Source organism: Mixophyes fleayi, chromosome 2, assembly GCF_038048845.1.
Source record: "Mixophyes fleayi isolate aMixFle1 chromosome 2, aMixFle1.hap1, whole genome shotgun sequence".
In the NCBI taxonomy this organism is placed as follows: Eukaryota; Metazoa; Chordata; class Amphibia; order Anura; family Limnodynastidae; genus Mixophyes; species Mixophyes fleayi.
The window spans coordinates 233,092,435-233,115,367 of NC_134403.1; the positions used below are offsets into that span (position 1 = coordinate 233,092,435).

At 42.0% G+C, this 22,933-nt stretch overlaps 1 protein-coding gene across 1 annotated transcript in view; it reads left to right on the forward strand.

Annotated features, from left to right (window-relative positions):
* TNNI1 (troponin I1, slow skeletal type) overlaps window positions 1-22,933 on the forward strand; it is a 109,752-nt gene that overhangs the window by 20,264 nt on the left and 66,555 nt on the right. Inside the window, exon 2 of the mRNA XM_075195623.1 lies at window positions 12,135-12,170. The gene's annotated coding sequence lies outside the window, so the exon portion shown is untranslated. The remainder of the gene's footprint in view (window positions 1-12,134; window positions 12,171-22,933) is intronic.

Below are 22,933 nucleotides of genomic sequence, written 5' to 3' on the forward strand. Positions count from 1 at the left end.
TGACAACACAATCCAAAAGGGGGAGTAGTGACCTATGACGAGATAACCCAAGCACCATATGCAAACTTACCGACTGCACTGCTCTCCCACCCACGCCGCAGAGAGCTATAAACGCGGTCTGCCAACCACAGCCCTAAACACAACTCTGAGCTTCCATAATAACTGGTCAATAAAAATTATAATACCAACATCGGACAAATGAACCCCATCCGATCTAAATAAATGTTCAAATTCAGCTTTAAGCAATGGATGAGGAATGGGGAAACCCCCGGATTCTCTAAAAAACTTACTGGCCACCTGGTTAACTTTTCTAACCACCGATGCTATGGCCATAGGGGGCAAATCGAACCTCCAACTCCTGCGGGGAACAATGTAAGACCAACGTAATTTTATGGATGGCCAACGAATAGAAACTGCAGAAATATCATCACAGATTTTTATAATGAGGTCCAAGGATTTAATTTGACCGACATCATTGCCACCCAAGTGTATAACGAGAATATCAGGAACACCACGCTCCGTAATTTCCCTAGAAAGCACCGACATAAACTCCATCCATCTCATGCCCCGACGGCCTATCCATAAAACTTCCGCATTCACCGGAAACCACGGACACCTCCGGGAAAAAGCGTGTCTGCCAGCCCAGAAGACAAAGGAGTGTTCCAAAAACCAAACCGCCAACTTTCTGATATCCACCCCTAAAAGAAATAACCAGCAGTAACTAAAATAACCAAAAAACACAAATACAACTTGACATAAATACAGAAACTTAATGCAACCTGAAAACTACTTTAATCCTGAGATAAAGAAAAAACTAACGCAAGGAAGGGGTGATTTTACTTCCAACATTAAATAGAACGAGAAAGGAAAGGCAGCGACCCAGGTGAAGGTGAAAACCCGGTGGGAAAAAGCCCTTCACGCACCCGCAAAACGCGGCGAACAGCTAACCCCTGGGTCTACTACCTGAGAAAAGAAAGAGTAGAAAAGGAAGAGCTGCAAAAGGGAAGCAAAACAATATGGTTAAACATCAGGTCAAATGTACTTCTTATAACTACTGGATTTCCATCTACCTAAAGCCTGAATAGCTGTACCAGATGCCCCATCTGTCACTGCCACTGTCGCTGCGCCAATATGGAATGAGTGTGTGCCAAATTCAGTCGAAGGTAAACCCAGTAGCCCCAAGGCTTTGCACAAAATAGCATGGAATTGAAACTTGGTAACCGGGGAGCTGTCCCTATGCACCAACCAAGCTTCCGCCTGCTGAGGTCGTGCCTCAGCCAACTCGTGGCAAAGCCTAACTGAGCAAATCGTACCATCCAGCTGTTTTGCAAGAGATAGCCAATGACCAACCCCCAATTGGTCTGTTTTAGACCGGGCTATCTTAATTTGAATTGTATCCGTATTTAAAATTACATTAGCTAACATGGCTGACCCTAACTGAGTTTTTGGCTGAGCCACCAGCTCCCCCACTCTCAAAGCCCCGTAAAAAGCCATGGAGAACGCTGCGCTGAAAAGAGAAGCCTCAAAAACATCCACAGTTATATCTGGCAAAACCCTAATTAACCGGGCCAACAAAAACGTATCTATAGGACGTCTGTGATCTCTGGGTACAGGGTGTAATCTAGACCAACCTTTTAGGGATTTCTTAACTAAGAATGATTTCGTAGGATCCGAGAGCCCCCGAACCTTTGCCATAAACGATATACCTGCTATTGTAGATGACATGGATGCTTTACTAAAGTCCTATGTCCGAGCCATCACCTGGTAACCGCCTGCCAGAAGACAACAAATAACTCTCCCAGCGCTTCCACGCCAACAGGTAAGCCTTCAACGTAGAGGGAGCTAAGGAAGCTTCAGCCAAAAACATTAAGCCGGACCGACCATCAGCCAAATATAAGATGGACAATCTAAACCTACGGGATTCGCCCCCGGAGCCAAAGATCTAAACCGCCCCCAATCAAATCTGGAAAGGGAATTAGCAATGCAATTTTCTATTCCCGGGACATGCTTGGCACGAAAATTTATGTCATAATCCAAGCAACGAAGCACCAGCACCCGCAGCAAGTTCACCGCTGATCTGGAAGATGCACTCTGGCGATTTATTGCCTGAACTACCCCCAAATTATCGCACCAAAATGACACATTATGACTCCTAAGCTGAGGAGCCCACAACTCCAAGGCCATGACAATGGCCAATAACTCTAAAACCAGCAAATTTCTTATGCACACCACTCACCCTGAAAGAATGCACCAAAACCCGGGGACCCTGCTGCATCTGTGAACAATTCTAAATCTTTAGTGGAAATGGGGGGGGAGGCCAAATTCTAACACTGTTAAATCTCTTCAAAAACGATGTCCACACCATCAGATCCTGTTTGATCTCATCTTTAAGTGTAATGAGCGCATGAGGCCTATACCTACCCACCGTGGAAAGCTGTAGCTTTCTGCAAAAAATCCTTCCCACAGGAATAACCCTGCATGCAAAATTAAACAGTCCTAAGAGTGCCTGAACCTGTTTCAATTTAAGAAAGGGAGCAAACAACGTACCGACACGCTTCTCTCCTGCCACACGAGGAATTATTAAACACATAGCATCTGTTTTTCGTAAACTGGGGAGCTCCTCGTCTCCCCCTTGCTGAAACCGAGTCCCCTGACCTCCTGATCCAAAAACTGCACTAGCCCTATTAAGCTGCATCCAAATCTCCACATCCTTGATTCCAAGCGGCATGTCCACCTGACCTTCCACTTTCTCCCTAAATAGTTTGTCATAGTTAAGCCAGTTACCTGGGCGATCGTTAAGATACATCTCATTTATGAGGTGCATATATTTCCATACTTCCTCACTCGCTTCCGGTCTTGTCACAATATAGCAAGCAGCAAGCGCACAATATCCTTCCACCCAAACCGGGTAAGTCTTATATGCCTCCTCACATATGCCGCCCTTGGCGCAGGCCGCCTCAAGCCCTTTCTTTCCCGCTTTCATTTTTCAAACATATTCACTAACAGCCCTTTTTAATCCTGTCCCTAATGCAAGCGCGCACACCCGTTAAGAGGGCTGTGTACTCACACTGGACCATGGGGGCTCTAACCACAGCTTTCTTTACTGTAGAAACTCTCCTATCCCCTTTTGCCCCTGACCTGCTAAAGTGAGTGTTAAGTATCTTTATCAACTTCCGAGGACCCTCCCCCGATAAAGAGGGAGAATCCTCGTCAGTGGATGACATGGGAGGACTATAATTCTGTGTGAACGGCTAACATCCGACAACTCACCGCTAACGTCCTGTTGTTATTGGGGTCCTGCCACCCCCAAAGGTCCCGGGACCTACGAGGTCTCCATGACACCCGACTGTTGCAGTTCCGGACCCATCTCTACTTCTACAGATGCTGAGGCTGGCAACCCCCGACTTTCCGTCCCGGCCTCCACTTGTTGACATGCCTCCGTATTCTCTATGTGCGGTTGAGATGTTTGTCCTGCTGCCCCGACCACTGGAACTTGAGACTCTGCAAACATAGGCATGTTAACACCAGTAGACACAAGATGCTTGTCACCTGGGCGCCATAACTACGCCTCATCTGTTGAACTGCCCCTAGCCTCCTCCCAAAGCCCCACAAATCCTGGAGGAGGAGGAAACACAAGCCCCGTGCCGACTGACCCCAAACCTTGCCCCACATTGCTGGACACTGCGAGGACCGGGACTGGGTATGAATGGGTATAACTACCCGAAGGGATAGGATACGGGGGGGAGGGATCTGAACTGCGGCTCCAAGCCAACGGAAAATTCTGTGGATGATAGGGCAAGCTCCAGGACCCCATACTAGCCCCTGCATTGACCCCTACATGCCCTCCCCCCGACTGCTGAACCCCCTCTATTTGCCCCAACCTAACAGGCTGCACCCCAATGGCCTTGCTACCTCTGCCCGCCGCAAGGGATGGGAGAACTGACGAACCCACAGGGAACGGAGACCAGAACAAAGAACCCACCGAGGAAACCCCGCCCCCCATGCTACCCAGCACCTGGGCCCCCCGACCAGACCCGCCCGGACCAGACACCCCAGACCCCGCATTACCAGAAAAAGAGGGAAAGGACCAACCGACCTCCTGACCCCCTACCCCCCACTGCTGGCCATACCACTGCCAGAGGGCCTGCCTACCCCCTCATCCCGACTGGTGGGATCCCATATGACAGGACCCAACCCTCTGTAGAGGGACACTACTCCTAGGCCCCCAACAACCCCTTGAACTGCCGGCCGCCCCCCCGCTGACTCCCAGCTTCTAAAGATGGCGCCCCCCTGAAGGAACTGCTGGCCCTGGAACACCCGCAGGAATATGACGGGGACCCGAGGTGGAAACAGACTCACGCGCCCTCCCCGCTCGCACAACCCCGCCCGACCCCGCTGCCCCTCTACTATCGGCCGGATGTAGCTTTACCTTGGAGGGACCTGGAGGAAGGGGAGGCACTGCGGGACCCCCTAGCGGACACACCGCTAACACCGGGGGCCACCTCAGCAGCAGGAACTGAAAGGGGGGTGGCCGGAAGGGACCTGACACCGGGAGGGGAGACCTGAAATATTGCTGGCACGTTGCGCATCCGAGTAGGCCGTGACATAATACCCCAGGTAAAAACACCCCCGAAGGAAGAAAGAAAACTGGAGGAGAGAGAGGAAGGTGGAGTGGGGGGTTGGGGGGGATATGGAACCACGGAGCCCCGCGGCTGCACAAGGGAGAAAACGAAGGAAGAGGGGGGGGGACACACACAGGGAAAGGAAGAAGGGGAAACAGAGAGAACTAGAGAAAGAGAAATAAACACAAAACAACAGAAAAAGCACAAAAAACAGCAAAATACAATATAGCAAAAGCTAAGGTTCACTACTCAGCCTGCTCCTAGGAAATCCGGAAGCAGAGAGGGGAAAATGGAGGAGAACATTCACCTATATAAAGCTAAACCACTCCCCTGCTCTGCCTTCATTGGTTACAAATATAAGAGGCTAAACACCTAATCACTCACCCACGTGATTTTTAACTACGTTTAGGCTGATAGCCACACTTCCCTAGTCAGAAAAATATTTCATCAACCTCAGTTTATACAAACGTTCAGAGAATGCCGATATTTTTACTGAATGTACAATGTGCTTGCAACATATTGTGCCTCTGGATCTTTGAGACTTCCATACAAGTTTCAAAGATCCAGGAGCACAATACGTTGAAGATAACGAGCTAGCACATTGGACATTGGACAATGTTCAATTGCAATATCTGGTTTCATATAGTTGTTTCCTTTATCCACATGATACAATAAATGCTAAGTATAAATTCTGATGCTATATTAGTATGAACACACCTGTGCATAAAAGCTTAAAAATGACAAGAGCAATGTCACCGACAAGCAGCGAAGAGATGAGTCTAATCCTTTACCAAAGCACTGTTGGAAGCTTAATGTACGAAAGTATTGGGACTTGCTTCAACATCACACGTGCAGTGAGCCGTGTGAGTCAATTTGCTATCAGTCCTGGGAAACGACACTGTACTTTAAACACAAGAACAAAAGTGCTGATTTTTGATGGCGCACACTTACTCCCAATTTTATATTTGTTAAGGATGCATGAAAAATCCCTATCTATATATTAAAATGTAACTTTTATTATAATCATATTAAAACACAATGTAATTTAAAAAAAAGAGCAAAATATGTGCAAAAAAATGTGTTTGAGTGAAAAGTGAAATAAAATTGCTGTGTGTCTCTTTATCTCTGAATCAATGCCTCATTAGATCGCATAGTATAATGTGTCAGAATAGATATCAGCTACACAGTGTGAGTGTGTGTCATATAATGGAGCAATTTGTTATATTATAACTTTCCTGTGCTTAGGTATAGGTCATCTAGAGCATAGAAAAATATTTATAACGATGCACATCATAATTATACCTTCATTCAATTCTCCCTAAGAGATAGAGAAATAGGCGTTTAAATATAGACGATTCTCTATATCTTATTGAGTGAAGGGGAGTGAATTGCTCACTGTCTGATCGTAAACTAGTACTTTGGATTTGGACACACTAATAGAGCTGAGTAAGAATTATTTTGGCATCAATGATCGTGATAAATAATAGGGAGTATAAATAAATGAGATTAGATTAGATTAGGCACACTGAGCAAGACGCCAACACGTGTTTCGCTAGATGTGCTTTTTCCAGGCAAGCTAGGTGAAAAAGGGGGGAAGGTTAAATATATATTGACCAGCATTTTGGTCAGAAAATATTTGATTGCATGTAAACAACTAGGTTAACCTTTGAAGATCCTATCCTTTTTCTTTTCACGGTGGATTCATTTTCAAGGAATGGGTATGTTGGTTATTTTGAATAAGATAAGAACATATCGATATCTCTTAATCTTAGAATATAAATTAGATTTGACACGATAAGAAATTAGAATGAGCATGATTCACGATCGTTCTGTGATTTCATGTTCTCAAACACATTCTTCGCATGTATCTATAACTGCCAGTTTATATAACCTGATTACTTTAAACACAATAAATTTCCTCAATAAAATCTCATTTGTTTCTACACAAAATGGTATAATTTTATTTATTTCACTTTCCTTTGAATCCGTCTTTATTAGAAACCCGTTCAATATTATTTATTCTAAATTTTTATTTATATATATTTATTTGTGAAAGAATATATATTAATTATAATATTTATATATTATTATATGAATGACCACTATTACAATAAAAACAGCCATTTATTGTTGATTAATTGCGGATCAAATTTCACTTAATCTTTTATGTCTACATAATAATTGTTTGTTAATCAGTTTCGCTTAGTCTTTTGTGTCTATGTGATAAAAATCCATGTTGCTATGTGTAAACACTTACACATAAACACTTTGGATTTATTTATAAGCCTTAAATAAATAAATAGACGTGTCTGTGAGTATATGTGTGTGTATAGTATGTATGTTTGTGTCAGTGACTGTGTTTATAGTATATAATTGTGTATATAGTATATATATGTGTGCATGTCAGTGCGTGTAAATATATAGTATATATTGGCATATATAGTGTGTGTATTAAATATCTATTTGAGGCAGTGGGCCCGATTCATCAAGGCACCATACTGAGCGCAACATGCATTTGTTTTAAAACGTACGGAATTTGGACATGTCCACAACTTAATTCAACACGGAACGGAGCTAAAGATATGTGTGCTCAGGGGAAGGCTGGGCTGTGGGGTAGGGGGGCATCTGCCCCCTGGGCCGGTCCCATTGTGGCCTACCTTGGGCTGGGCCACTGGGCCACCTGCATTTTTTTTCCCTTTAAAATGTTCCTAATAGGGTGCTGAGTCGAATTTTGACCCCGGGGTTAATATTTGCCAGCCTTCCCCTGCATGCGCTGATGAATTCGGGTGTAGGTCTACTCATCCCTACTACACAAAGACACTGCAGGATACATCCAATACCTATGTGGAGTATAAAAGAATGCACAGAAAAACCCCTATTCAATTAATTTCACCTGTTAATAATATAGGCATTAATGATAAAAAAAAAAAAAGTTAGTGTTTTTTTTTTATATTTTTTTCCCCATGAAATACCTTTATTAGGATGTTCATAGTGTCTACTGAACATAAAATAAATTTTTACTGTTGATTATGATTGCAAGCACATGTTTAAGCATGCATATGTGACTGTCATCACTAGTAATCAGAACTTAGACTAGCCATGTAGCTGGAGCAAGAGATACAGCAGTTAAGCAATTACCTTTGAGATGCCCAAAGCTTGAATCAGTTGTGACTGCTTGAATCGGGTGTGGCTGCATGCACTCTTGTTTGACATGCCCTTACTGTATATTAACTATGGGAAAAAGCCCCTTCTCTGCCCTGTTCCTTCCCAGAAATCATAGGCTGTAGAAAGTGTCCTTTACATACAAAGATGAATTTTCTCTCCTACGCTATTATTAACCTCAATAACATTCAATAAGAATCATTTCCACTAATTTCCAGTCTATTCTGAACACCTCACATCTATCTGGACTACGTAGTGGAATACTTCCTCCAACTGGTCTGAATTCCACTGCACAGATGTCTGCTCCTACCTCCTCCAACTGGTCTAAATTCCACTGCACAGATGGCTGCTCCTACATCCTCTGCAGCATATACAGGGTGTAGTTTGAGCGCGTCAATATCTCTTGTTTTTGACGATGACAGGTCATTTTCATTAATTTTGGATTTGGCAGCAACAGTCAACGTTTTTTAATATCTGATACGCATCTATCTGGACTGTGTAGTGGAGTAGCCCCGGTACCCAATTTGGTACCGGGGCCACAATACCTCCTCCAACTGGTCTGAATTCCACAATGAACAATGAACGTAGTAATAGAAATGGCAGTTCCTCTTTTTTGGGATGCACAAACAATAAATGTAGTAATAGAAATGGCAGTTCCTCTTTTTTGGAACTACAGAAACAATGAATGTAGTAATAGAAATGGCAGTTCCTCTTTTTTAGGACTGCACAAACAATGAACGTAGTAATAGAAATGGCAGTTCCTCTTTTTTGGAACTACAGAAACAATGAATGTAGTAATAGAAATGGCAGTTCCTCTTTTTTGGGACTGCACAAACAATGAACGTAGTAATAGAAATGGCAGTTCCTCTTTTTTGGAATTACAGAAACAATGAATGTAGTAATAGAAATGGCAGTTCCTCTTTTTTGGGACTGCACAAACAATGAACGTAGTAATAGAAATGGCAGTTCCTCTTTTTTGGAACTACAGAAACAATGAATGTAGTAATAGAAATGGCAGTTCCTCTTTTTTGAGACTGCACAAACAATGAACGTAGTAATAAAAATGGCAGTTCCTCTTTTTTGGAACTACAGAAACAATGAACGTAGTAATAGAAATGGCAGTTCCCCTTTTTTGGAACTACAGAAGCAATGAACGTAGTAATAGAAATGGCAGTTCCTCTTTTTTGGAACTACAGAAACAATGAAAGTAGTAATAGAAATGGCAGTTCCTCTTTTTTGAGACTGCACAAACAATGAACGTAGTAATAGAAATGGCAGTTCCTCTTTTTTGGAACTACAGAAACAATGAACGTAGTAATAGAAATGGCAGTTCCTCTTTTTTGGAACTACAGAAACAATGAATGTAGTAATAGAAATGGCAGTTCCTCTTTTTTGGAACTACAGAAACAATGAACGTAGTAATAGAAATGGCAGTTCCTCTTTTTTGGAACTACAGAAACAATGAACGTAGTAATAGAAATGGCAGTTCCTCTTTTTTGGAACTACAGAAACAATGAATGTAGTAATAGAAATGACAGTTCCTCTTTTTTGAGACTGCACAAACAATGAACGTAGTAATAGAAATGGCAGTTCCTCTTTTTTGGAACTACAGAAACAATGAACGTAGTAATAGAAATGGCAGTTCCTCTTTTTTGGAACTACAGAAACAATTAACGTAGTAATAGAAATGGCAGTTCCTCTTTTTTGGAACTACAGAAACAATGAACGTAGTAATAGAAATGGCAGTTCCTCTTTTTTTGGACTGCACAAACAATGAACGTAGTAATAGAAATGGCAGTTCCTCTTTTTTGGGACTGCAAGAATATATTGCTCTATAATATTTTTTATACTTTTTCAATTTTTCTTTTATATTTTTTTTTTTTAAAAAAATGTTGGTATTTTTTTTTATTTTTTTTTATTTTTTTTAAAGATTTTTGGCTAATTAACAAATTGCTATGGACTTATCAGAAACAAATACAGGACAAAATCACCACTGGACTCAGCAGCACAGACACTGGCCAAAGCACCACTGGAATCAGCAGGACAGAGCACTGGAAAAAGTACTACTGGACTCAGCAGGACAAAGCACCACTTGACTAAAGTAATCAGCAGGACAGAGCACTGGACAAAGTACTAATGGACTCAGCAGGACAAAGTACCACTTGACTAAAGTAATCAGCAGGACAGAGCATATCTACCTCCCTCTTCAGTAACCACAGGGAGAATGAAGATGGCGGCCGCGAGCGGGGCATTTATGAGATCCGAGTCTCGCGAGATCCGACCCGAGACTTGGATGTCATAGCCTTGTTTTGCATTCCTTGGGCGGCCAGAAGTACCCGAACAGTGCTCGGATCCCTTCGGATCCGCACTGTTCGGGTGGGCTCGGATTAGCGAAATCCGAGCCCGCTCATCTCTAGTATATAGTATATGTTTGTGTTCTAGCTGTGTGTTTATATAAAGCAACAAAGCTTAATAATAGGTAGGAGGGAACAGCAAGTAATCAAAGCTGCAAAATCAGATAAGAAAGAACAGCACAGTCTGTCTATGTTGATACTGTTATGTTATTAAAATTTTGAAGTTGTACAATCCTGACTCTGGCTACTTGTGTGTTAGGTCCACTTATGACTCCGCCTGTTATTGCACATTACATTAGCCTTGTCTACCACCAATGTGGCAAGGGATAACGATAACTGTGTGCTAATCCTGTCTACTTTTGTTTAGTCACCGCCCACAGTTAATTTGGTCGCGCCCACTTGAGGCCACTTTCAGATTTTTTTCCTGGGCCACTTTAAGTTCACAGACTGCCCCTGCTTGTTGCTGTTCCTAATACATGTTGGCAGAGTGATTCATAAAAGTTCAAATTAAGTAAGTCAACATAAATATAGAAGTATACACATAACAAATTAAAGTAAAACAAGGGAGTAAATACACTGGTATCTATGGGATTTTCTATAAAACCATATGTGACGGGATGGGCCACCTATGCCACCCTGTCTGTTGTTGCTGGAAAACGGCTGGGCTTACTTTGCCACCGTTCCCTTACGTTATCCCAAATGCGCCCTCTTGCCGCAGTAGGAGAGGCTTACTCGTGCTACCACCACTAGACTCATTACCGGCATCCAGTACCGGGTTTCTTCTGGTTAACTGACGCTGCGAGTGTATCCCGTTACTGGTGTACCTGGGCTGGTACTCCTGACCTCTTACTATGGATCAGGGAAGCTGTCTCTGGATCCCCCCTGGCCTATCACACTGACCAGGGCTGCATGGTTAGCAGGCAGAGCGGTGGTACTGGAAAACTTGGGTCCAAACCTCAGAGACAGCCGGAGAGTGGATTAGATTTAGGGTCTAATCTGCAGGTAACAGGAATGCAGCAATATTATAGATGTTTCCAAGCATGCCAAAGTTTCTTTGAAGCAAGATGTTTATTTGCTCTCACTGGTTAAAGGTACCAGTGAGCAGGTCAGTTGAAATCAGAAGAATGATACATTTCAGTGTAGAGTACAATGCTTTTTATACAGATTTGGACACAGGCTATTTTTAGAATCAGGATGTACCCTGTTTACCAAAACATAGATTTACATGCATTGCAAAGCTAACAATATTTACAGTTATCTGTGAAATTCTAGAAACGCTGTGATGTCCTTCATCTTTGTTTTAGACTAAGGAAATGTAGCAGCACATTTTAAATTAAACCTTCCTGTCTCCAAGTGAAACATCACACATCAAAAGGCCTGATTAGCATTAGACATTTTGTTCCAACAGTTGCAGAGTACACATTCCCAAAGAAAGGTATAAGCTTCTAACAAGTCATTTCCCCACAACACAATACACAGCAGACTTTCTAAACAAGGGCTCATTGTATCAGATATATACAGAAATAGGCATTTGCTTTAGAAAGGTTAAAACAGAAAAAACAAATTACCCTGGTCTCAGAAATAATGATTTCCCCTACCAAAATTTACACAATATCAATAATATGCATGTGCAATTATATAAATAAGCGCCCTGCGCTATTTCCTTTAAATAAATTTATACCATAAGTTATTTATACGTGATCCAGTCACACCATAGTTTGTCTTTTATATTTTGTTTGTAAATATTGTCTGTTTTCAAATGTATTTATGATACAACATTCCTTGTAAAATGCTTTTATGTTTGTCAATTCACTTTTTTAGTTATTTTTACTTGAACAGGTGTACTGTCTTATTTTCCATGTGCATTCCTTAATATACACTGTTCTGTGTTTATCTTCAAACACAACTTTCCAAATGCATTTGCAATAGTACATATTGTTCTTTATTCAAGCGAACAAGTATCTCGTACACTTAATGCTGTATTTTGTCTCTATAGCTATTCACGTCCGTCTTCATCATGCCTGAACCGTAAGTATATAATCAGTACTAGCTTGTGGATTCAATATACAGTAAATAATAAACATGTTTCACCTGCCAATGTGCTGTATGAGATAACGCAATTTGAAGATGTTTGAGCAATACTAATGACATAAAGGAAAACATTGCTGACAGGGAGAACAGATATGCAAAACAGTAGCAGATATGTTTAATCCTGCCGCATAACTTGAGGATATTACTGGAAATGATCTCTAAATTGACCAAAAGGAAGGATCAGGCTGCCCAACATAAGTCATGTGCTTTGAATTGCACATACACATGTCCCTCATCATAGGATAAAGTGGCCTATTTATTAATCATTTTTTTCCTGTACATTCCACGAAAACGGCCGTTTTCGGGGAATAGCCGCAAAGCTAAGTATACTGCAAATTTATTATTGGTACATCGCAGCAGTTATCATAGATAGCTGCTGCTTTGCATTTTTTTTCAAAATACATAGCAGTTCCCATAGATCTCTATGAGGACAGCTATGTACCGCAATATAACAATATATGAAAATATATTTATACATACGGTAATGTACGCCAGCTCAGGCTGTCGTGCATCACCATTTTTGATCGTTTTCATGTCTGTCCAGCTCTGCTCGGAAGAGCAGAGCTTTACAGTGCATGTACAGCCCTTTCACATGACCCAGATTTTCTGTCAGTGCTGTTGGATGTCTGTGCGCATGCCCTAGTTTTTCACTAAGTGATAAGGATTGAAAACTATCTTTCATAAAATGTGGTGGTAGAAAAACATGCCCATTAGACATGAAAAAAGCAGCTCCATTTTTCCCCAACTATTTATAATTAAAGCCCACTGCAATAGCAATATCCTCATACATGTATAATTCACTGCCTTAGCACTCCCCAGTGTTTAGCTTAATAGTTACAGGAGAATCATCTGCTTAAAATCTAATTATTTTAACTACTTCTAAAATATGCCAATAATTTTGTTGAGTGCATTGAAGGATTTCTGTGTTAAATAAACTACAACTTAATATTCTTTTTCTGATTTTTGTGTTTTATTCTACTGTGAACCAGAGACATACATGTAAGGATGCCAAATATTCTTTTAATTTCAACAATTTTCTGAAATAATTGGTGCAAATATAGAAAAAAATTGCAAGGGTGCCAACATATTTGCCCATGACTGTAGACCATATTTTGAATAGATAATGGTGATGAGGAGAGGGTTGAGGAGACAGGGCATATTTCTGAGAAACCGAGTCCCAAACTATCAAGGAATTTGAAACGATAAGCTGGAGTAGAACCTGTTTTGGGCGGCGACTCCGTGGGAGCCACAGGAGAGATGCAGGAGACAATAAACCAAAAATTCAGCCTCAATGTGCATCCACATTCTAGGGGAATTAGAGCAACACCACAGGACACACTAGACAAGGTGAGCAGAAAGGTAGTAGCAATTAAAGTTGGGGATGCCTAGACCTCCACCCTGTGGGGACCGCTGTAGAACATTTAGTCGAACTCGAGAACGTTTATCTGAACAGATAAATTTGGGAGATTGTGAATTGGAAAAATTTAAACACTTAGGCAGGGACAAAAACAGGGATGGTCCGAAATAGGTAGAGGAGCTTAGGGAGAATATTCATTTTGATTGTGTTAATGCAACCTTTCCAGGAGATGAGACTTTGAGAGAACATTGTTAGATCGGATTTAATTTGGGAGAGTAGGCGGGGAAAATTGGCCTGAAATAGTTGGTGATATCGTTTGATAATGTAGATTCCAAGGTATTTTATTTTTTGGAGTTGCCAATTAAAGGGAAAGATTTGTTCTAGGCGAGATTTATCTGGTCCAGATATGTAAAAGTCCAGAACCTTCGTTTTGTCCGGGTTGATCCTATAGCCGGAAAAAAAGCTATATTTATCAAGTTTGACCAGAAGGGAGGGGAGAGAATTAGTTGGATTGGCCAAGGTGAGTAAAACATCATTGGTGTAGAGTGCCAGTTTGTGCTCCTTAGAACCTACATGAATGCCGGAGATCTGTTGGTTGGTTCGAATCCTGGCAGCCAAAGGCTCTATCATAAGTGAAAAAATGAGTAGTGAGAGGGGGTACCCCCGTCGCCTGCCATATGAAATCCCAAACGGCACTGAAGTTATGTCATTAGTGAAGACCGTGACCGATGGGAATCTATATAAGGCCAATATGCCATTCAGAAATCTGCCAGAGAGCCCATCGACTCAAGGACTCCACCCATAAATGACCAAGAGATTCGGTTGAAAGCTTTATTAGCATCTAACGCCATAATCAGGGAGGAGATTTTACCAGCGTGGATAGAATGTATCAAGTCGATGGTTCTCCTGGTGTTATCTGGAGCCTGTCTACCTGGAATGAAACCGACCTGGTCGAGATGAATAAGGGATGGCAAGAGTGGCATCAATCTATTAGCTAGTATTTTTGTGTAAAGCTTCAAATCTACGTAAAGAACCTATATTGGCCTGCAGCTGGCACATAGGGTATGGTAGCTACCAACCGAGCTACCACCACGATGTTAGCTCGGGTGGTAGCAGGATTAAAGGAGGCACCTTCTAGAATCTGGTTAAAAAAGGTGGTTAAGTGGGGTTCTAGAATCCCAGCAAACTTTTTTTTATAGTATTGTGCTGCAAAACCGTCAGGCCCTGGGGTCGAGGAGGATTTATGGGACTTGATGGCTGCCAGGACTTCATCTTGTGTGATAGTGGAGTTCAACAGGGAGAACTGAGCTGGAGTAAGCTTGGGGAGGGCAGTGTTGTTTAGATATGTACTCAAATTCCGTTCAGGGAGGTCTCCACGTGGTGGAGGGGCAGGTAGGTCATAAAAAGAGGAGTAGTATTTCCGAAGAATATGAACCATAGCGAAGGGGTCATATCATATGTAATAGAGTCATGGGCTGTCTTATGAAGTCTATAGATAAAGCCTAGGGAGCGAGATTTCCGCAGTATCCCAGCCAGCACAGAGTCCGCTTTATCGGCCTTATCGTAATAGCATTGCTGGAGGTTTTTTCCGGGAGATAAGAATGTTTAATTGGCCTTTCAGGCCGTCTTTCTGTTTCAACAAGCAAGGATCAGGGCGAAGTTTGTGCTGTGTGAGCAAGGCGGAAATTTGATGCTCAAGAGAAGAGATCTCTGCAGCCCTTTTCTTACTGGCTACAGAAGTCGTACTAATTAGATGTCCACGAATAGTGAGTTTGTGGGCTTCCCAGATGACTCCTGGGGCTATAGAAGAGGACGAATTCTCTAAGAAATAATTAGTGACAGACATATAGATAGATAATGCTGCAGAGAGATACAGTAAAATTGAATCGTCCAAACACCATCGCTGAGAGCGAGGAGGTTTGTGGATAAGATCCAGCAAGATATATTCTCCCGCATGATCAGTCCATGAAAATAGAGTGATACCACCTTGGGCCACAAGTGAGTGAGAAACATGAAGCATATCAATGTGGGTGTCTGGAATTTTTGAGACGCCAGGAGTCGTGCAGTTTGTGGTGTTTGAGCAAGGATGATAGGGTCCTTGAGTCTTTAAAGGAGGAGGGGTTCAATTTTAGAGAAGGAGGAGAAGATTTGTCTAGAGAGTGGTCGAGAACTACATTAAAGTCTCCACCTATTATCAGGTGTCCCTGTGGCAGTTTCTCAATGTGTCTAAATAAAGTATCGAAAAAAGGACCTTGTCCCTGATTCGGGGCATAAACAGAAACAAGAGTGATTGGGATGGAGCAGAGAGTGTCAGATACCAGTAGGAAGCGTCCTTATGGGTCCATATATGTGAAAGAATGAGAGAAACGGACTTTGCTATAAATGAGTATCGCTACCCACCGTTTTTTACAGTCCACTAAGCGTAAAAAAGTCTGTGAAAACTGTTTAACTTGAAGCTGGGTATGAGTTCCTGTGAGTGGGTTTCTTGTAAGAAGACGATGTCTGCTTTTTTTTCTCCTGCATGCTCCCAGGATTACAGTACGCTTGCATAGAAGCTAGATATTAAGCCCATTTACATTAATGGAAAGATGTATCAAAGTCATATGGATGTGATGTATTCGGTCTCGAGATGCAGAGTGAGAGCGGTGGGACGAGAAGAAAAGTGGTTAATCCTTCCAATTGAAGAGGGGGAAATAGGGAGAGAAAGAAAGAGTTCGCCACATTGGAGGGACGGAGGGAAAAGGGGAAAAAGAAGCCCACGGGCTATACTGCTCAAGCTGCAACCACCTCCACTGTGTGGCTACTCCACGGGCTATACTGCTCAAGCTGCAACCACCTCCGTTGTGTGGCTACTCCATGGGCTAAACTGCTCAAGCTGCAATAATCTTCGCTGTGTGTTACTTCACGGGCTATACCACTCAAGGTGCACCTGTCTCCGTTGTGTGCTACTCCACGGGCTATACTGCTCAAGCTACACTTGTCTCCGTTGTATTGCTGATCCTAGGACTGGACTGCAGAAACCACACCTAACTTCGTCAGGCTGTTATTCTACTGTTTCAAGTCATCTCTCTGAGCCGTCCTGTTCAGGCTTCATCTACTCCACATTGGCCTCTGTGGCTCAGTGGCACTACAGGTCGTATCATCAAGCTGCTTGCTGTTCTCTTCTCTGGCTGAACTGTTCATGTATTAACGAAAGTATTTAGGCATTGTATGGTACTTGATTTCTGACGCATCTATTGTGATTATATTGCTACCTGGACTGTTACTCTTTCCTATGATGTATGCAGTTCTACTGTGATACCATATACCTGCTGCCTTATTCTTTCCACCTTATTACAGGACTGTTCATGCTATGCCATATCTAAATTACATGCTGATTGTTCACATTGCATATGATATTGCTGGTGGCTCCACCCACCTTGTACTACGTTTCTAGTGTCTTTATATGTATCAAGACTTTCCTGTTAATTCATCCAGTCATCATTAAACCGCTGATTGTACTTTTATCCTGCATCTGTCATCTATTGACCCTCGGGCTACTACTACCACTTGCCAGTGTGTTACCATACTCTCACTCCCCGAGGATCCGTTCCTATCACACCTATTGAATGGATCCAGAGTCCGGAATACCAAACCGTGCCATCTCTATATTTCTGAATGGTGGAGCGCGGCAGGTCCTGGAACAACTGTATGATCATTTCATGGAAGACAATGGTAGAGTTATCTCTGGTAGCCATTAGGATCCGCTCCCTGGTACGGAAATAGTGGAGGTGAACAACATCACATGGAGGTTGGTAAGGGGAAGCTCGAACTCTAAGAGCTCTGTGAGCTCGGCCCATGAGGCAATCCGCATCTGAGAGGTCCGGAAAAATATGGACAAATAGATCTTTAAGAAATGTCGGGAGTTCAGACGAAGAATATTATTCCATCCAGAGTCCTCCTGTTTTTCAATGATGGCCTCTAGTTATTCATGAAGGTGGGACAATTCTCTAGTGAGGACGTCATGAGAGTGAGACAGATCATCTGTTTTGGATTCAAGGGTGTCCGTTCTATAGGCTAGGGACACAATTTCGAACTTAAAGTCGTTGACAACTTTGGTGAGTTCCTGATGGAAGGTGGCTTTGACCCCTTCAAGTAGGTTAGTCATAAGCGCATGTATCTGAGGATCAAGCTCCAGGTCTGCTGAGGATGGGGAGTCTGAGGTCTTGGATTGGTCAGATGTCTTGGAGGTAGGTTTGCCTTTTGCGCCAAAGAAAGAGGAAGGAGTGGTCTGAGGTGGTTTCTTTGTTTTTTGTGACATAGGTCCACACGGTCCACACGGTCCGGAATCCACGTAGTGGAATTACATCACTTTTTTGGGAGCCATGGTAACCTATACAGATACTCAGCTACAGGTTTACTTTTTTTATTTAACTTTTTGGCCACCAGGTGGCAGTGTTGCCTCAGCTGTAGAATTCTGTAACAGCCAGCAGCAGCGAGATGTTCTGTTGTGGCCAAAACAGCAGACCCTCCAAACAAGCAAATAGGGGTGTACAAAGTGCAGATGGTGATCAGGGCACAATCCAAAACACTGACCTGTAAAGGAGTGTTTCCATGTGGAGTGGCAAGCCCAGGATCTGGTCTCCTGCCAGCTGTGGAGCTCCAGTTAGCTGTGGTGCTGAGGTATTCAGCACTTATTTGTGCTCTTACTTGAGTACCTCTCAGTACTTAGACTGTCAGTGGTTAGCAGAGTAGTGCTATTTAGCTATGTCGGAAGAGGAGCTGCAATGGTGGCACAGGCACTTTCGGTTGAGTGACACAGCACCGTCATCGGCGCAAACGCAGGCCCGGCCGGGCATGAGTAGATGGGGGCTGCTCTGAAGGGGATGCAGTGCAAACGTGGTAAGGTAAGTCGCCTGTGGTCTTTTTTTTATATAAAGGGGCTCCTCACACTTGGCCTGGGTGTTGCAGTGCAAGTCATAGGTTCTTGTTAATAGGAGACCAGACCACTGGTTACCTAAAGTGATTGTGGGAGGCGAGCGGCAGGCGACAGCAGGTAGGGTGGTCGCTCGGAGATCCGCTAGGGCCCCCTGATGGGGAACAGACCTCAGTTTGATTATGGGTCGCCAAACCAGGCTTAAGGAAATGACAGGGACTCCTGTTGGTGCTATTAGGTTCCCCCAGCAGATGGCTACCCGTTTGAGGTGCTGAGTGCCACAAATCTGACCGATAGAGTAGGATTTAGATAAATCCAGGACAGAGCTGAGCTGAAATGTGTCCTGCCAGTATGGCTGATAAGCCACGACCCTCAATGTGACATCTTTAACAACTAAAAATACCGATCATGGGGACTCTATAGAGATCTGCTTACACTGTTGGTTGTGAGTGCATACACACTTTAGAATTTGCCCGACATTGTTCCATCGTTTATAGAGATTTTTAATCCGGTTATAAAATCAAATGATACAATGGGGCATATTCAATTGGCCGCCTTACTGTTAAAAGTAACGCAGCCTGCGCTATATTAACGATATTATGGTAATAATGCGCGTAATTACCGTTATTATGGTAGTTCTAATCCCGGCTTATTGCTCGCCGGGCTAAAACTACCGTAATAACGGTAATAGTTTCTACTTCGGAGGGAATTGAATTTCCCCCAATGGTATGATAAAATATGATCGTGGAAGTGTACACACTAATGCAATATCGGACCTAACAGTTCTTTATTGTATGATTTATACAATAAGCGAGTGAAAAACCTGTAGGTTGTACCTAGCTTAAGAAGGACATAGATAGGTGAACTCGACAGGGTTCATAGACTAGCAACATCATAAAGGTAATTAAAGGAGTAGAAAATCTAGGTTGTTTACTTTGGAAAAAAAGGTGCTTTACAGATTATATAATCAGTATGTATAAATATAATGAAGGTCAATACAAAGATTTGTCAAACAAACTTTATGTACCAAGGAGTTCAACATAGGAAGGGGTTATTAACTATAAATGTGGTTAAGTTGTGGAATCCTTACCATGGGACTTACCAAGGCAAGTTTACTAACATAATTTAAAAATGGATTGAATGACTTTCGTACAAGAAATGTATCTATAATTACAATTAGTAGAGGTTATTGATCCAGGATTTTGTCCATTGGCATTTTTGGAGACAGGAAAGATTTTTTTTCCCCTCGGCAACTGTCACATTAGAAGCTTTGTTTTGTCTATACTTTAGATCAACGCAATAAGAATTTATAAAAGGTTAAACTTGACATTTCTGTGTTTTATTTCAACCTTACTAAAAAATTAAGTAACTAATGTATTGCTTAGTTTGAACACCAGGGGGTAAATGTATTAAGCTCCGGGTTCTTCAACAACTCGCGGGTGTTGAAGAACCCGGAGCTTAATACATTTACCCCCAGAAGTCTTCATTTTACTATGGCCTTTTGTGACACTGATTCATCAAATGTAAGTGTTTACAATTATTTCAAACTCTGAGAACCATTATCTAGTTGTGGAGCTTAAGTGCAGGAATTGGAGATATGTTCTGGATGCAATATATAATCTTGAACCAGATTTATTTATCACCAGGGACAGATTTGGATCTTAAAGTCACCCTGTAGAATATTCTTAAAGTAGCCTCATGTTGTCGGTGTGGCCAAATTGCCAGTATGTGGGCAATGTATGTCACTAAAGGAATGAGCTTGACCACCCTGCAAGGAACATGGCCATTACTTTAGACAGGTTGCCCTCCAACACCTTCTCCTGTAAATACTTTGCACAATACAGATCCCTTACCTGTGAACTCTGCTTAATACAGAATCTTCTAGTGTCCCCTGCATAATACAGATACTTCTAGTGTCCCATGCATAATACAGAGACTTCTAGTGTCCCATGCATAATACAGAGACTTCTAGTGTCTCCTACATAATACAAAGACTTCTAATGTCCTCATTCATACTACAGAGAGATTTGTAGGGTCCCCATGCATAATATAGAGAGTTCAAGTGTCCTCTGCATAATATAGAGAGACTTCTAGTATCCCCTGCATAATATAGAGACTTCTAGTGTCCCCATGCATAATACAGAGACTTCTAGTGTCCCTATGCCTAATCCAGAAAGCCTTGTAATGTTCTCTGCATAATACAAAGAGGCTTTCCGTGTCCCCTGCATAAAACAAAGACTTCTAATGATCCCATACATAATCCAGACATCTTTCTAATGCTCCCTTCATAATACAGAGAGCTTTCTTGTGTCTCATGCTTAATACAGAGAGCCTTATAGTGACCCCCACATAATACAGACACTTCTAGTGTCCCCATGCATAATCCAGAAAGCCGTCTTGTGTCCCCTGCATAATATATCAACTTCTAGTGTCCCCTGCATAATACAGAAAGCCTTCTTGTGTCCCCATGCATAATCCAGAAAGCCTTCTTGCGTTCCCTGCATAATATAGAAAACCTTCTTGTGTTACCATGCATAATACAAAGAGTCTTCTAGAGTCTCATGCTTAATACAGAGAGCCTTCTAATGCCACATGCAAAATGTGTAGTTATGGTGTTTGCTGGGAGAGATATTGTACACTGAGAGCATCTTATACTTGCATTATTTCAGGACATGGCTACTGTAGCTCTTTGGTAGCTGAGCTGACCCTTTAAATGATTTTATCATTTCAGTTTAACCTCCAGCTAGTTTAATTAACTTCACAGATTGCCTGTATTCTACTGTCACTCCTGTAATAATCCCTATCCCTCAGCATTTCATAAACACAATTTAAATCCCTAATTCATAAATCCGTGCTGTGCCCCCACCAATATTAGTTCATGATTAATCTGTCAAAAATATTCATTAATACTTGTTTTCATCTGAATGGGCGCCCCCACTCAAATCAGTTTTTGCCTAATTAATATAATTATCGTGGGTACTAAAACTAAATTGCATAAATTGTGATACCTGATATCTGAAACCACCTCTACTACTGCTGAGCTAGGTCGGGAACATCTGACCTTCCCTTGAAACTAGAGATGTTCATTGACCCCCGTGTTTTGGTTTTGGATCTGTATTAACTTAATGTTTTGGTATTAGTTTTGGCAAAACCGCATTTGCGTGTTTTAGTTTTGGATCTGTATTTATTTGAAAAATTGCTAAAATATGCTAAAATAACATAATTTGGCTATTTTTTGTTCATACATTATTATTAACCTAATTTCCAGTCATGTCTAGTAAATTTTGACCACCTCACAGGTCACAATATTATATTTCATACACTTTCAGCCAAAGACTGCAGCGAAATGGCTCGATACTAAGCGACAAAGCAATGGCACAAACATACGGCAGTTCATAGCACATCTAGGAAACATTAACCCTCCAGTATCCAGTGCCATTGTAGATTGCCATTGCTCACACAGAAACAGATGGGGTAGCAGTGTTCTTGTCACTCTCCAGTCTCCAGTGCCATTGCTCACCCAAAAACATGATTGATGTGCAGCAGACTAGACAAGGTTATAAAGTCAAGAATATAGTGACATTGACAGTATTATTAGGACAACAATTGAAATGTAGACAGTATTTATTAGGTTGATAATTCAAATGTATATAGTATTATCCATAACTAGACTGGTCCGTATCCCTAGACCTGTCCCTATCCCTAGACTGGTCCCTATCCCTGTCCCTAAATCTGTCCCTAACCATATCCCTAGGCCTATAATAATACTGTCCACATTTAAAGAGTCTACCTAATCATACTGCCCACGATGTGAATTGGTGACCTAATAATACTGTTGCCACCTGAATTGTCAGCTGCTACACAAGCTGATAGACCAATGTCAAAAGATAAAACAGTGCAAGATGAAATTGTCCTTGGACGACAAGGAGTGCGACTTTTGGGACTGAGGTGCTTGGTTTGTTCCTCAAGCAATTCCTCAACTGTACCAGGAGGTTACGTAAAAAATAATTATTGGGCTACAAAATGTCATTCTACCCACTATACTTAACCACAGATATGTGGACAAGTGGATCTGGGCAGACTTAAGATTATATGACTGTGACAGTCCACTGGGATGGTAGATTGCTAGTTTATAGCTCAAGTGGTACATGACACGACGACATCTCCTCCTTCAATTTCTCAGGCAACTGCTACTAGGAAAAAACTTAGCTTTCCCAAGAGACCCAGTGGTGATACAGATGAATCAGCTCAACATTTTGACATTTGGTCTGGTATAAAAGAATTCCCAAAAAATCATGACAGCTCTGCCATAAAATAAACTACAAAATTCACGAGGAAGGCCTTCACCAGCAATTACATCAAAGAACACAGACTTCTGTAATGGTAGATTCCAACAGGGATGAATTAATATTGTGTAAGGATGATGTACACA